Source organism: Mesoplodon densirostris, chromosome 13, assembly GCF_025265405.1.
Source record: "Mesoplodon densirostris isolate mMesDen1 chromosome 13, mMesDen1 primary haplotype, whole genome shotgun sequence".
Lineage (NCBI taxonomy): Eukaryota > Metazoa > Chordata > Mammalia > Artiodactyla > Ziphiidae > Mesoplodon > Mesoplodon densirostris.
Window position 1 is genome coordinate 11,684,955 of NC_082673.1, and position 17,284 is coordinate 11,702,238.

The 17,284-nt window shown below is 39.8% G+C and overlaps 1 protein-coding gene and 1 non-coding gene across 2 annotated transcripts in view; both read right to left on the reverse strand.

Moving 5' to 3' along the window:
• PDE7A (phosphodiesterase 7A) overlaps positions 1-17,284 on the reverse strand; it is a 108,021-nt gene that overhangs the window by 25,002 nt on the left and 65,735 nt on the right. The gene's annotated exons all lie outside the window — the stretch shown is intronic.
• On the reverse strand, positions 2,461-2,533 carry TRNAV-CAC (transfer RNA valine (anticodon CAC)). The gene has a single exon. It is a non-coding gene; the product is annotated as a tRNA-Val (tRNA).

Sequence of the window (17,284 nt, forward strand, 5' to 3'; positions counted from 1 at the left end):
AAAAAATGTGGTTCCACATTGGATATGGATACGTTTTCTTTCCATGAGTCTAACAGTCATGTGTCCCTGCAGTGTTAGAATGAACCAAAGTTTCTGGGGGCACCAGACAAAATAAAAGACATTGGTTACAAGCTGTCTTGTAGGGCGTGAATGTTATCTTTAAATTGTAGAATCTAACTAAGTTAAGTGAAATGTTCATAATACAAAACATCAAAGTGAAGACTAAGGATCAACAGATCATCATCTCTCATCTTACCTTCCATTAACATCCCACTAGTGGAATGACAGGTAATCAAACACATTCTCTCTTGTGTGTCCAGTCACTAACTGTTCTATTAACCTCTATCACCCAGTGTTTTCTCATCTATAAAATAATGGCAATAATATCTAGTTCAAAGGGTGCTGGATTAAATGAGATAATATACACATGAGTCAGATATATAATAGGTATTAAATAAATGATGGCAATGTAGAGGATAATAAAACTGATGTTGATGCCACTGCTTGGAGGTATGCATCTAGGTAATTATCCTAAGTTCCAAATCTGTTTATGTTGCTCTAAATAAAAATAGTCACTGATCCCTCATCATTTTAAAATGAACTCCATCTTCTTGGCCTGGAAGAAAAGGCTTCATGCTCCAGGTTCTGGCTCTCTCCAGACTCAACTCAGATGACACCTTCCCTGGGAAGCACACCTGGACACCTATATACACATTCCCCATCTAGGAGAGATGGGAGGCACCTCCTCTGGGTTCTCAAGGCTACCCGTGCAGACACCTCTCACACTACTTTTGATGCTGTTATTACAATTGCTTATTTATCTGTCTTCTTCAACAAATGATGACCTCCAATACAGGCACGGATTTTTTTTTTTCATCTTTGTATTCCAAAGCCTAATAATAGTGCCATGTAGGTATGTATAAAACATATTGAGTAAATGAATAAATGCATACTGTTTTTTAAATACCTGGTGAGTTTTGAGGTTCCCATACACTCATGTAAGCCAGAAATAAGATAACGCACAGTTACATGGGTTTTTTCTCATTTTTCATCCCAGTGGATCTAAAATAGAGTATCTAGAACAACTGTGGAGTTAAATTTTTGTCTTTATCAATGTAACTTACATTAAAAGGACTAGAACCAAAATGGTAATGTTATTAATATCAAGCGATTATGCTTGAACTAGAAATAGTATGTTTGAGGAAATGAGGTTAGTTTAATAAATTCAGTGAAAGTAATGTTCCACGTGCTTTAATAAATTCAGTGAAAGTAATGTTCCACGTGCTTTAAAAAAAGGTATCTAGGGCTTCCCTGGTGGCGCAGTGGTTGGGAGTCTGCCTGCCAATGCAGGGGACACGGGTTCGAGCCCTGGTCCGGGAGGATATCACATGCCACAGAGCAACTGAGCCCATGCGCCACAACTACTGAGCCTGTGCTCTGGAGCCCGCGAGCCGCAACTACTAAGCCCGTCTGCCTGGCGCCCGTGCTCTACAGTGGGAGAGGCCACCGCAATGAGAGGTCCATGCACCGCAACGAACAGCAGCCCCCGCTTGCTGCAGCTGGAGAAAGCCCGCACGCAGCGGCGCAGATCCAGTGCAGCCAAAAATAAATAAATAAAATGAATTTTTAAAAAAAGGTATCTCATCTAGCCCTCAACAATGTAAAAAAAACGAGTATCATTATCTTCCACTTTATACATGAGCACACTGAATCTACAAGAGATTATATATAAGATCATACAGCCAATATAGGGTGACAACTAGATTTTTAAAAAAAATAAATTTATTTATTTATTTTGGCAGTGTTGGGTCTTCATTGCTGCATGCGGGCTTTCTCTAGTTGCAGTGAGCAGGGGCTACTCTTTGCTGTGGTGCACGGGCTTCTCTTTGCAGTGGCTTCTCTTGCTGCGGAGCACGGGCTCTAGGCATGCAGGCTTCAGTAGTTGTGGCACTTGGGCTCAGTAGCTGTGGCTCGAGGGCTGTAGAGCGCAGGCTCAGTGGTTGTGCCACACAGGCTTAGCTGCTCCGTGGCATGTGGGATCTTCCCAGACCAGGGATCAAACCCGTGTCTCCTGCACTGGCAGGCGGATTCTCAACCACTGCACCACCAGGGAAGTCCCTGACAACTAGATTTTAAAACACAGATCTGCTGACAAAGCCTGTGTGTCCACAGTATTACGCACAAGTTTCTTATTACATCTCTACAGTATGGTTTATTGACTGTTTATGATAAAATTCTGTGTATACCATTATTCAAAATTGTCCTTATTTAGATGAAAGTATGTACAGAAAGAAACACAGAGGGAAAAAAGCTAACGTACAGAAATAAAAGTATTCAATTAAATACATATAAATATATATATATATAATTTATTTATTTATTTGGTTGTGCTGGGTCTTAGTTGTGGGCTCTAAGTTGTGGCATGCAAACTCTTAGTTGCGGCATGCATGTGGGATCTAGTTCCCTGACCAGGGATCGAACCCAGGCCCCCTGCATTGTGAGTGCAGAGTCTTAACCACTGCACCACCAGGGAAGTCCCAGAAATACAAGAATTTAATACGACCCTTCTAGTCTTATTCCTAGAAAAGACTGGACCTGGAAGGGCCAGAGTGGAATGACACGAACACATGGGGAGCGGATGAGAGCTAATTAATATGAGTGCTGCCATCTCTGCATTTACAAGGCACTTTACTGTTTTACAAAAAGCACGTTCACATCTGCCGTCCCATTTAATGATCACAACAGTCCTGTGAAGATGGCGAAGATTATCATCCCCATTTTACAAATATAACCTTAGAAACCAAAGTAGAAATGCAATACAATTAACGCATTAGAGCCAAGGCATTTAGAAAGCTTCTAAAAAATGTTGCAGGGCTTCCCTGGTGGCGCAGTGGTTGAGAGTCCGCCTGCCGATGCAGGGGACACGGGTTCGTGCCCCGATCCCGGAAGATCCCACATGCCGCGGAGCGGCTGGGCCCGCGAGCCATGGCCGCGGAGCCTGTGTGTCCGGAGCCTGTGCTCCGCAACGGGAGAGGCCACAGCAGTGAGAGGCCCGCGTACAGCAAAAAAAAAAAAAAAAAATGTTGCAGAAGACACGTATTCTATTCATTATGGAAAAGCAACCTAAAAGAGTTCAAGGTCATAAGCATGACTTCATGAGCGTTCCCTTCAATTTACTATCTTAAATCACACACAAAAGGTAACAATTTTATCACTGGCAATTCCTTTGCATCCTGTGTGTGGACACTGGTAGTAGGATCACTGCTCCCAAATTGTATGTCCAAACTAATCCACCCTTGAGTAAACTTGAGAATCTCTTTGGGAGGATAATTACATAAGGTCCAAAAAATTAATAAGCCTCATTTGAAGGGGCTCAATCCACTGTGCTAAGTCCCTACATCAACATGGCAGGATTCACACTGTCAGTGGTTAAGACAGGTGGCACTCTCTGGGAGTCAGGGCTCTACCCACGAGATCACGGCTGTACCTCCCCCTGCCTTATTCCTATCTTCTAGGTGACTTCTCACAAGTCACAACTTCTCAATGTCTCATTTTCCTTAACTGAAAAAAAAACTAACCATAATTCGTGTCTTTTTTCCTGTTTCACAGAGCCCTGAAGTTGGGACTCATTATCAAGAGTTCTGTTTTGACCACATTAAGTTGAGCACGAATATTAGATATTAACCGAAGGGGAAAAGCTCACTCATCACAGGAACCCAATGCCTTCCAGCAAGACTAATCCCACAAATAACCTATATATACAACAGGATAAGAAACAGACCTTCACTTGGTGATAGAACCAGCCTTAACAATTACTGATTATTTCACATACAGTCTAAGAAAGGACAGAGAACCTGTCCAAATGAAATGGCAAATCATCCAGTGAAAAGAATTTTCTTCACCTAGGGGGCCTCAGGAGCCTATACCTAAGAAGATTACATTCCAGAAAGAACTGAAAATCCCATGAGACTTTGCAGAGATGGTAATTAAAACTACCTCAAAGCTTTGCCTGAGACTTAGTATAGGACCAAAATGGGGGGAGGGGTGGTGTCTGATTTTTTTTTCCATTAATCTAATTTTTTTTTTTTTTTTTTTTTTTTGCAGTACGCGGGCCTCTCACTGTTGTGGTCTCTCCCGTTGCGGAGCACAGGCTCCGGACACGCAGGCTCAGCGGCCATGGCTCACGGGTCCAGCCGCTCCGCAGCATGTGGGATCTTCCTGGACCGGGTCACGAACCCGTGTCCCCTGCATCAGCAGGTGGACTCTGAACCACTGCGCCACCAGGGAAGCCCAATCTAATTTTTAATATGTACTGCACTCACGTTTCAAAAATGAATATCAAGGAGGGAAAGAAGGAGGGAGGGAGAAAAGAACACAGTGAAAGGCCTTACCCCTACCCAGTTTCTGATCCAACCAAATGCCAAACTCTCCCCTAAAATGATCACCTTTTAAAAGTTTTGCGGGTATCCTTTCTCAGTTTTTGGATCAAATATATGGAAACATCATTATATACTATGTTTCTACTTCTTTTACGTAAATGGCAGCATACCATATAACCTGTTCTGCACTTTGTTTTTTAATTTATCTTAGAGCTCTTTCCCTATCAGTACACAGAGACCTTCCTCATTCTGAGGCTACAAAGTATCCCATCATATGGATGGACCATCGTCTATTTAACCAATCCTCTACTGAAGGGCACTGCTACAACTTCACAATTTGCAAAAATCCCTTCATTTCATTAAATATGCTTATATTTCCACCACTTGTCAGCTTTAGATATCATTCTTCAATGTTTCATTATTACAAACAGGAAATACCACTGTACAGGAAATCACTCTGCATCCCACCTTCTTTGCCTTGTCCTCTTCCTCTTCCAGTGTCGGTTAGTTGTTAGGGTGCTCTTTCCCCCCTCTCACTCCAATCCCCACTTGCAGTTTAAGTTCAGCTCTAGCATTAAACATATTCAATATTCAGGTGCTTTTACCATGGCCGCCCCAGTTATCTTTCTTTGCCTTTGGGTTTCAACTGTTTGACTATAATGTATCTCTGTGTGGGTCTCTTGGAGTTTATCCTGCTTGGAGTTCACCGAGCTTCTTGGGTGTGTATATCCCTGTCTTCATCAGATATGGGAAGTTTTCCACCATTCAAATCATTTTTTCTGCCCCTTTCTCTCTTCTTTCTCCTGCTGGGTCTCCTATGAGTCATATGTTGGTACATATGATGATCCCTCCACTGGTTTCTTGGGCTCTCATCATTTTCTTCATTCTTTTTTCTTTCTGCTTCTCAGTCTGGATTATTTCAATGTTCTTATCTTCAAGTTTGCCGATCCTTTCTTCTGCCTGCTCGAATCTGCTGCTGAATCCCTCTAGTGAATTTCTCATTTCAGTTATCATACTCGTCAGCTCCGGAACTTGTTGGGTTCTTTTTTATAATTTCTATTTATTGAGATTCTGATTTTGTTCATACAACGTTTTCCTGATTTCCTTTAGTTCTTTGCCCATGGTTTGCCTTACCTCATTGAGCATTTAAGACAGTTGATTTAACATCTTTGATGAGCAATTCCAATGTGTGGGCTTCCTTAGGATGGTTTTTGTGAAGTTCTTTTTTTCGTATCTATGGACCATATTTTCCATTTTCTTTGTATGTTTTATATTTTTTAATTGAGAACTGGACATTGTGAGTATTATGCTGGGGCAACTGGAAATCTAATCTCTCACTCTTCCAGGGCTATTTATTTCTGCTTGTTGTGGGCGGAAGCCATCTGTTTCGTGACTATTTTGTGACCAAACTATTTTTGCCTTTGCATATCTATCTGATTTTGTTTATTCCTTGTTGTGTGTGGTCACTGAAATTCCTGCTACAGTATCTCTGCAGTCTGCCAAAGACCCAACACAGACTTCCCTTAAATGTCTGGCTCCAAAGGCTGGGGGGTGGGGAGAGAAGGACTGATTCTTTAAACTTTCTGGTAGATGCTTCAGGGCAAAGGCTCTGCAGCTGAAAGGACTGAAACCAAGGCAAACATCTGTGCATAACCCTCAGGATCGGCCAGACTGACATCAAGAAGCAACCCCAAATTTCTGGAGGACTAGGTCCCCACTGCCCACCTGGCTTCAGCAAGTCACTAAAGAAACACGGGCCACTCTCCCCACAGGTCGAGGGGCTGAGGAGCGGGGGATGATCACTGGTTTGTGCACACTGCTCAACTGCCAAAGAACAGCAGCCCCTCCCCTCAACAAGCACTCCCCTGGCTGTTATAAGTGTCCAATCAGGGTCCAGAGTCCTGAAATAGTTAATTCTGCCATCATTTTTTTCCAGTTTAGTGGTTGTTTTGATGCAGGAACCAACCCCTAGAGCTTCCTACCCTGTCATTATTTTTATTTATTCATTTATTTATTTTGCGGTACGCGGGCCTCTCCCTGTTGTGGCCTCTCCCGTTGTGGAGCACAGGCTCCGGACATGCAGGCTCAGCGGTCATGGCTCACGGGCCCAACTGCTCCGCGGCATGTGGGATCTTCCCGGACCGGGGCACGACCCCGTGTCCCCTGCATCAGCAGGCGGACTCTCAACCACTGCACCACCAGGGAAGCCCCCGACCCTGTTATTTTTGGGCCACACTGCCCCTTCCCTTTAAAGGGTGTTTCTCCCGCTCCCTTCTGGGAGTGGCTGCCCTAAGCTCTCTCTTTCGCTCAACCTGGGTTTGAGAATGGGGACAAGGTGCGTGGAAAGGCTTAGCAGTCCAGAAACAACAACTACCAACAGCCTGGTGCTCTCGGTATTTTTCTATGAATTATTTCCTATATACGTGTAAACATACAGTTTCTCTCTCTCTCTTTTTTTTTTTTTTTTTTGCGGTACGCGGGCCTCTCACTGTTGTGGCCTCTCCCGTTGCGGAGCACAGGCTCCGGACGCACAGGCTCAGCAGCCATGGCTCACGGGCCCAGCCGCTCCGCGGCATGTGGGATCTTCCCGGACCGGGGCACGAACCCGTGTCCGCTGCATCAGCAGGCGGACTCTCAACCACTGCGCCACCAGGGAAGCCCCATACAGTTTCTTTTTTATCCCAGACAGTTCACGGCATTTTTTTAACTTAAGAAATCACGAACATCTTTTCAAGTCAATAAATGGCACTTACATGTGCCATCATTTTTACTAGCCACATATTATTCTAAAGTATGAAACTAACATAATTTACTAAATCTTTCTGCTGTTAGGCTGCTCCTAACTTTCATTTTTCTTACCAACAATTCTGTAATAAACATTCTTATAACTGAATCTTTGCACACGTCCTGATTCCCTTAGAACAAACCCTCAGAAGTAGAACAAGCACATAGGAGCACATTTCAATGGCTTCTAAAACACACTATCAAACTGGAGAATAGGTTTTCTAAGAGAAAATTAGAGAGGTTTCCAGAACTGTCCTAGAATAGCTTCCAAAATATGATCTAAGAAAAGGGAATCAGTAACTATGAATCAAGGATGAAGCATGATGAGATCATGTTAAGATGGAAAATTTTAGTTTCAGGTTTGCTTCACCCCACCCCCAGCCTTCCTCCACAACAAATACACACTGATTCCCTATAATGATTAAAAATAAAATTCCTATACTGACACAAGCAAGTAGAGGCCACTATTGAGAAGGTATCAAGTTGAGTAAGCAGTATCATTTAGGAACAGATAAAAAGAGGACACATGGGGAACTGGGAACAAGAAAGAGTGATCCCTGAGAACTTAACTAGTACTTTCATTCAGACAGTTTAATGGCTAAAAGGCTCACCCCCTGACCATATTACATAAAATCTGACCCTATTAACCAATATTCTCACGAACTCATTTTGTGACATGAGAAACACCAGTATTTATTTCACAGCATAACAGACAACAGATTAAAGTTGTCTTTATTAAAGCCCAGCTTCCACCAGGCTAGGACTATTTATTTTAAGTCTCGGGCTTGTTCTAGTTTACATGGTTACCTACATTCCAATCCAGCTTAGAAAGCCGACAGGGCTCAGTGACTTAATCAAGTTACTATTAAGAACTGTTGGCGCTGCTGGTTCTCGTCTAAAATATCACATTACCTCACTCTGTGATCATGAACGAACTAATCAACCCACCAAAACTAAATGAGCATCGTCACATAATGATCATGGGAATTACTTCCAGTCACCCACTCCTGGCTTCTCTGAGCCAGTAATGAAATGTGGGATAGCAGCATATTTAGAAGCCATGTTTTTCTCTTGCTTTTCTCCTTCATATCAGAAAGTGGACAGAAAAAAGAAATATAGGTAATAGGTTAAGGAAGCAAAAGGGCTGGAAAATCAACACGTCTTGAGCAGTGTCACTCCCAACTCTCCTACAGACCCTCTCCTCTGTCATCCAAACAGCATGGCAAAGATGTCACCGATATTTAGTTATTAGACAAAAGAGGTTTTTAACAGAAAAGCCTTTGGATCTTGAGACTTGACCACTACTTGCTTTAATTGTCCACAAGAGGGAGTCCTGCAGTCACTATACCTGTTACCTTAAAACCATAACAATCATTTAGATGCATTAGCATGAATTACCCTTGGAGACTCATAAAATTTTTTTTTTTAATTCAGTGCTGTAAGGTTTTAACTCTAGTCTAGGGCAAGGTCATATTGAATGATAACTGAATAGAAAATATTAAGACATTCTTCGTTCTAATCTCCTCTTTAATTTTCCTTAAAAAGAACGGAAGCCATATCAGAAAGCCTACTGTTAATACTGAATAAACACATTTAGCTACATCTAAATTCAAGTTTTCTTGGAAGAATTTTCACATTTAGCATGCATGGATAAATGGAGAAAAAACAGCTAGGTGTTCAGAGCAATGGTCTTTAGTAGAGTAGCTTGTTCTGATACGGAGAAGCAGTACAGCAGGGCAAATAAAGACATCAGCTCCGGAGTTACATATCTGATTTTGAATCCCAGCCCTGCCTCCTTTTACTAGTTTTGTGACGTTAGGAAAGTTATTTAAGTTATTGAACTGACTGTCAGTTTCCTCATTGTAAAACAGGGCTTACAGAACTGTTGTAAAAATCAAATGAGATAATACAGCAATATGTCTTTTTGGGCAAAGAATAAACACTAACATTAATGGCTATAGTTGTTACAGATATCAATTTTTTTAAAACAATATGTATAATTGACATATAACATTGGTTTCATGTTTAAATATTTTTAAGCATATGACTTCATACTATTTATTTTAACAAAGCCAGATCTATTCTTCATGATAGCATAACTTCATCCTGAAGACCACTGTATACTTTTACATACTGTAGAATTAAATGCACGTATTTAAAGATTTCAAAATATGCATATGTCATTACTTTAAAATAAATATATAGACATTCCAAGCTTCACTACAAATCAAAGAAATAAATGAGCTACTCATAATCTAAAATTAGATCAATGTTAACATGAGAATAAACTAATATTCTTTCCCTTAAGCAATTCTTATAACTTTAGTTTGCAGAATTCAATATTCACTTTGACAGGATTTGATAAAACAGTCAATATAAAACCCTTTTAAAAAGATTACTCTTATTGTTATGGATTAGGCATTTCTTTTCTCCTTCATATTAGAAAGTGGACGGAAAAAAGAAATATAAGTAATAGGTTAAAGAAACAAAAGGGCTGGAAAATCAACACGTCTTGAGCAGTGTCACTCTCAACTCTCCTACAGAGATGGGATATGTGACATGTTGGGTCCCTCTTATGCTGAAACTTAGGACTTAAACACAGCTCCTTATTTGTTACATTCCTAATTCCCTTATTAGTGAGCTGAGAAAAAAGAAGGAAAAGAAAGCACACAAGCCTTACTGTATAATATACAAAATAAAGCTTAAAGTTAAATCTCCAATTTCTCCAATTCTCCAAAGGACAGGCAGAATTAAACTATCATTAAATTTTATTAAGGTTAAGGTCCAAACCATATTCCTTAATTTATGCTATGAAGTTAGAGAAGATATCTAGGAGATAAGATATTCTTTCAACTTGAGACAAAAAAAGAAACAAAAATCAGTAGTTTTTCAAATGCAGGCACTTCACAATCTCCTGGAAAACTAGATACATTTAAAAAAATACATACAGGTGGGGCAGAATGCTCTGTTTCCTAATTCGATTCAGCACAGCAGTACTCATCTCTACAGGCACTGCTTGGCAAGGGGATTGTTATAGGAAGGAGGCAGGAACACGCATGATGAACAGACAGGGGAAAAGGACATGAGATTGTTTCCTGTGACTATGAACTATTACAGAAATGTTTCTGAAACAACCAGATATGATTTCAAGATAAACGAATGACTGGGAACAAACTAAAATTTAATAGAAACTCCAGACAGATATGACCTTAGTCTATAATACCAGAACTATAAGTAGAGGCTGGCACATTCACATCTGAATGAGAGACTAAATTACAAATCATGGACAGCCACTTTAGCAAATCAAACAAATAATGGCTAAAAAAAAATACGCTTGTAAATAGGAAAGTGATGAACAGGCACTACAGTATGAAAGATAATAAGAAAAACAATGTAACATAGAAAAAGTCATGGCTGAGGGAAACGCCACGCAACAACTTCTTTTCTTAAAGGGAAGAAGCAGTAAAAGCTTCGGAATATAAGAGGACCTGAGTTTGTGTGGAAGTTTACTATACATTAAAGACTAAGATAAACTAAGGCAATAAAGTCAGTATGACATAAGCTTTTAAGCTCAAAATAAACGCAGAAACAGATGTTCTTTCTGATCCTATCACTGCGTATGAAACAAGTATCCAAGTCTAACACAGCCCTGTTAGGAAGATAAGAAACAGCACAAAATCAAACACACCTGAGGGTCTAAGGCAAAACTTAATAATTTTGTCTGCTTTCAGAGTGGGTCATTATAATGAAGACAACATGAGACATTTGATTCAACAGAAGGGCAATAGCCAGCCTGAATTCAGTTTACAGCTAACACAGATCGTACTTAGAGAAATACAAGTGGGACCCTATGAAGTCTAACTGGTAGAAGATATACAGTTTTAGTCAATTTGATGCAACAGGAATATATTCAATCTCTACAATGAGCCAGAGGCTGCCAGAAACCAGGAACAAAAAGATGAGTAAGGCTAAAAGCCTTTTAGGCTCCAATGTAAATATCCTGAAAGGTTCCCTAGTATGGGGTGGAATAAGCGCTAAAATGAATAAAAAGGCTCAAGATAATGGGCAAAACACATTTACATAGAATGGAACATTACCATGTGTCAAGTAAGAGAAAATGGAAAACTGCGTTTGTGTGGACATGAAAAAACATTCTCCTCGTATTACATCTTGTCCAACGTTGGCAGAGAGACCGTGGCTTCCAGTCTGGATGACGTCAATGAGCTTTGGTGAATTCCATGAAAATTTCAAGCTGGCAGCTCCCCTTACTACTTAATAACCATGCCAGAACCTTTCAAAGGAAGATATCAGGGCACATGTGGAGCAGAATTATAATAATGCTTTTATGTTTAAAGGTATTAGAATTGATTACTATATATGCTAAAAAGAATGTGTAACTAAAAGAATAATTTACTAAATTTAGGGGCATCAAATTTAGAGCAAACAAGAGATGAATTCTGACAAAAAGTCAATATGGAATCCATTTCATTAAGTCCAACTAATTTAAAAGTCAAAGTATTATATTTCAAGAGACCAGGTGTACGGCCAATTGGACATAGAAAAATATCTGTAGGAAAATTTGGGGCTCTTAATCCACCCTACGGAAAGTTGGTTACTAAAGCCAACATACTCGAAAGGAGGCAACTGACAGGAGGGAGGCTCCTGGTTCTCTCTCCATAGAGAGCGGAGTGAAAGCAGAACTTGAGAAAGCCCGCGGAGGAGGAGCTGTCACGCTAAGGAGAGACGCTCAGGAGCCACGGAGCCGTGTCAGGGAGACCCAGCTCTGGGGCGCTTTTCAGTTCACACCACCCAGCCAGCAGCCTAACATCTCTGCCACTCTCTAATCAATCAGCTTCTCTCTCCCCAGTCTTCTTCTCTACCCCCCATTACCTCCTTCTCCCAGTTTGGTAGTGTATATATCGCTCATCCTTATCAGGTGCCTCAAACCTCGAATTTTCACAACATAAGGTCAGGAGACTAAATAGGTTAAAATTAGTTGAATGCGGGACATCAAGAATCAGTTTATTAAATGCTGGAGGACCAGAAGTCTGGACCTTAGTGGGAGTAATTCCTAGATAGGGCAGGTCTGAAACGTTAGGGATCTTCTAAAAATGGGATGAAAGCTGAAGTTTTTCAGTAGGTGTCAAAGAAGTATTAATGTTAACACTGACGTTTAAATATTTGTCAGAAACGAATCATCTGCCTATTGAGAAAGTGGACCAATCCTTAAAAAAGAAAAAGTTATATAAAATGATCACATGCTTAGAAGAGTTAGCTGCATTATCTGCTAGTAATCCGATGGCCCTAAACACCATCACAGGATTCCACGTACAGCTCTGGGGGACAGACAAGGGAAAAAGAGGTTAAGAAAGAAGCACCAATCTTAGTTTTTTGTTATCTAAACAAATAATTAGTGATTAGCATACTGTGAATACTCATGGACTGTCATGACACTTTTTAAGTAGTATAACCAGAAACTGCTTTCTCTTCAATAAGCAATTTCACATCTCCTTTTGGGCTGAATAAAAATTTCTGACTAACATGAGCATCTGAAAATTTCAGCAGTATCTTTAATGAGCTAAGATCTTCCAAATTTCTTAATAAACACAACCCATCATATAATTCCCACTGATATGCCTGTTCTATCTAAACTGCAAAATGGAACACTCCCCAGAGAAGAAAATATTAGTTTGAAAAAACAATATTCCAAAAAATGTTTCTGATCAGCCTAAAATAATGTCAACAAAGACTTCCTTACATGAAAAATCCCTTTCTCAAATTCAAACTATGTAAATATGTATGATATATATTATCTTTTGCACTATAACATAGGTAATAAGAACACAAACAAAGGTAAAAGAATGCTTCATAGGGCTTCCCTGGTGGCGCAGTGGTTGAGAGTCCGCCTGCCGATGCAGGGGATACGGGTTCGTGCCCCGGTCTGGGAGGATCCCACGTGCCGCGGAGCGGCTGGGCCCGTGAGCCATGGCCGCTGAGCCTGCGCGTCCGGAGCCTGTGCTCCGCAACGGGAGAGGCCGCAACAGTGAGAGGCCCGCGTACCGCAAAAAAAAAAAAAAAAAAAGTACAAACTTTCATTTATAAGATAAAGCCTGAGGGTCTAATGTAAATTATGATGACTATGGTTGACAACACTGTATTGTATAATTGAAATTTGCTAAGAGAATAGCAAAAAAAAAAAAAAAGAATGCTTCATAACATCTCTTCAGTGAGAGATGATATCTGGGAAAATTTGTTTTCTTGCCCCATAGAACCAAAATAACACCTGATAAATTCACAAAGAAGTTAGCATGAACAGTCTACTTAAAGCAGCAGAGACCAAAAAACAAACGAACAAACAAAAACCCCCAAACAACAAAACCTAGTTAAGAATGAAAGCTTCTGTATGATAACTAAACAATTATAGTAGAATTTATTGATTAAAGCAGAATCTGTGACAAATTGCCAGACTAACCCTGACTGCAGATTTACACCAGGTCTTTTGCAAACACTTCCTGGCAAAGAGGATTCATAATCTTCAAAATCCCTCCACCCTCTGTAACCATGAATACACGTTAGTTTCAAAACGTCTTCCCAAAGTCTGAATTCTCCCATTTCTTTATAAACAACCACAGACCTGGTCTAATACCAGTTAACAAATCTGCACTCCGACTATAAACCCATGATTTTTAATAAATGCATAATTTAATTACCATACTTTAAAAACTTTTTGTTTAGAGATCATTTTGAAATACAAATAAAAAATGCAAAAAGTTGCAAAACTAAATAGTACAGGGAATACCCTTTATCACTACCCTTTACTCAGATTTGCCATTGTTATCATTTTATCCACCTGCTTTACCATTTGTTGTGTGTGTGTGTGTGTGTGTGTGTGTGTGTGGTGTGTACTTGATTCTTTTTCTGAACATCTGAGGGAAGGTTATAAACATTCTGGTCTTTTACCCTCAAATACTTCAGTGAATAACACCACAACCTAATACATGTTCCTATTATAAATAAGACCGATGTGAATGTCTTCACACATACACTGACATTTGTGTAAGATTATTCCCTTTGCATACATGTCTAGTGCTGAAACCAAAGAGAAAAAAAATGTTTACGACTTGATGCATCGTGACGAACTGCCTTCTAAAAAGTTTGTAATAACGCAAATTTGTCTCACTAGCACCTTAGCTGACCGTTTGCTTAACTTTCTAAATTTGACAGGAATTTGTTTAGTAGTGAAGTTGAACACTGTTTCTGTATTTAATGTACTCATGTGTTCAGCTAATTTTCTTCTTTTGCCTCTTTATACCCTTTTAGAAAGACTCTAAGTCAGAACTTGCTGCATGATAATGCCCATGGCAAATCCTATTGTGAAGATCCATTTGTAGGCCTCACGAGAATGAGAATGAGGATTTATGACAAAAGATAATCCAAACCACAAAAACTGAAGGCAGAAAAAACTGCAATATTTACATAATAAAATTATTATTGAGGTCTCTCACTTGCTAACTTTGGAGACTGTAATTGTTCTCTAACTGGATAAACAGCTAGAGGAGAATGCACCTTGAGATGGTAAACCCAAACACTGTTTATAATAAACCATATATATAAAAGAATCTTTCAAAAAAAGCTCAATATTGCAGTGTAGATGTCTAATCTCTAGGCAAATTTAATAAAGACAATTATGTTCAACGTAAAGAAAATCGTAATCCAGAAACAAGTTAAAACTATTCCAGCACCTAAACACACATCAGCAGCACCTCACAAACAGAACACATAGAAGAAATACAAAATTACAGACAAGTAGTAGTTATAATGTACTAATAGTATAATGTATGTTTCTAACCAGTTGATATGCATTTTCTCCTGTATTTTAAACTCTCTCTCTCTTTAAAAAGACCCTGCCCTGGGAGGACAGGTTACAAGACAGAATCCTAAAAGTAAAGACAACAGTTAAGAGACCACCACAATAACCCCAGACAGTGGTAACAGAGGTCTGAATCAAGCAGGATAGGAGATAAGGAGGACACAAAGGAGAGGAGAATGACAGCTGTTTTCGGTTACTAAATACATGGGACTGAATGCAGACTGGATGTAAGCAATGAAAGAACTGAGACAAGAATTTTACAACTGGGAACGTTAACAGTGAGTTGAAGGTAAAACCAAAGAGATGCAGAGAAGGCGTGGGGTGAGGAGCTGTACACAGAGAAAATTCTAGCTTCAATGAATTTAATACACCTACCCAGAATTTTGTATTCAGAACATTCTAGAAATTATTTTAATTCAGCATGCAAACATTTATGTCATTCTGAAAAATAAAATCGTATTTTTAATTATATACAAAGGAGAGGGCACATTGCTCAGGCCCTCGAGGGATTACGCCCACCCCACAGCGCTGGCCAGGTCCGCGGGACACGGCTCGGGAGGCTTCAGCCACAGCTCGGGCATACGCTCACCCCCTGATTAGATCACATTTCACAAAATACACTCGATGAAAATTTTTTCTTTTCAGAATTCTGAGCTGTGTGATAAACAGAACCTACGACATGAGTAGGGAAGAATGACTCATTTTTCTCTATTTAAAAAACCCTCCAAGTTACGTTATCATTTTGGCTTAGAGAGATACTCGTTTTATAATAACTACAGGGCCAGTTCCACAGTGACAATTCGCAGCTACAGCCTAGAGTCTTAGAACATTTGTCACGATGGGGTCGTGAAGAGAATCTGCGTACCTAGAATCCGAGTGGCCTCCGCTGTCCTAAGACACCAGACCACAGAGGCTCCACATCAGGAGGTCAGGATGCAAGTGGAGATCCCCAAGCCCGAGGAACATCCTCAAGCCTGGGATTCCTGCACACTGCTTTCAACCATTTCTTGCCACTAGGTTTCATTTTTCACCCAATCTGAGCATCTTTATCTCTTACAAGGAATATTTTATCCGTTTACCTTTACTGCCATCATTGATACCTTTGCTCATACTTTTCTCATTTTGTCCTTAAGATTTTAGATCATTTGCTCCTGGTTTCATAATGATTTAGAAGATAAACATCCTATTTGAATTCCATGAGAGAGTACCTCCAACAGTTTGGTCATTTCCAACTTCCCTCCCCCACAGAAATGTCTCCTATTTAAGACTTCCAGCATCTTATAACAATTAAAAATTTCAAATCCTCTGTTTCACTAAATGCAGTAGAAGACAAGGGGTAGCCTAGAGCCTCCCAATGCAACTGTGCTTTTCTTTAGGTCAATATTGAGACTTAACCATTTTACTGATATCCTTACTCAGAGCCAATCTTTGTATATTACAATATTTACAAACAATTTTATTTAAACTTTTCAGCGAGTAATATGTTCACATGAATCAAAATTCAAAAGGGTATAAAACAAACAGCTTCTTTCTCTCTCAAGTCCTCAAGCCACCCAGTTTCCCTCCTGGAGGCAACCCATGTTACTAAGGTCTAATGTGTCGTTACAGAAAATAACTACATATTGAATCACTCTCGCTTCCTTCCCCAGACGAACCCACTAAGCCTGGAGTATTATCCTTTTATGCTGTTGGTATTCTTTTTGCTAATATTTTTTGCAAAGATTTTTTTATAGACATTTACACTTAGAGAATTACATTTGCCTCTTGAAAGTTATATTTGCTCTATAAAAATAACTCTGAATGACTCCTTTTTTTGTAATCTGAAAGAATTTAAAGTGCTGTGAAACTAATTATCAGTCTCTTAAAGATACTGAACAATTTGCCTGAAAAATCTCTGGACCTCATGCTTTTACAGAGGTAACTCTTGTGCAGCTTTCTCCAACATGTTGACCCCAGAACTCTTCTACACTCTTAGAATTATTTACTGCCCCAAAGGGCTTTAGTTTATGTGCATTATATCTACGGATATTTTCCATAATAGAAATTAAAACAAAAATTCAAAATACTTATTTATCATTTCATTTAGAAATAACATAATAGGACTTCTGGTTTCTGGATCTGTGTATAAGGAGCTTAGAAGCTGCCATTCTGTCCTAACAACACATAAAAAGCTGAACAGACTGAAAAATCAACAACTGTTCTAGGATCCACTGCAGAGGTGAGGACACAGGGCAACTCACTGCCCCAAGAC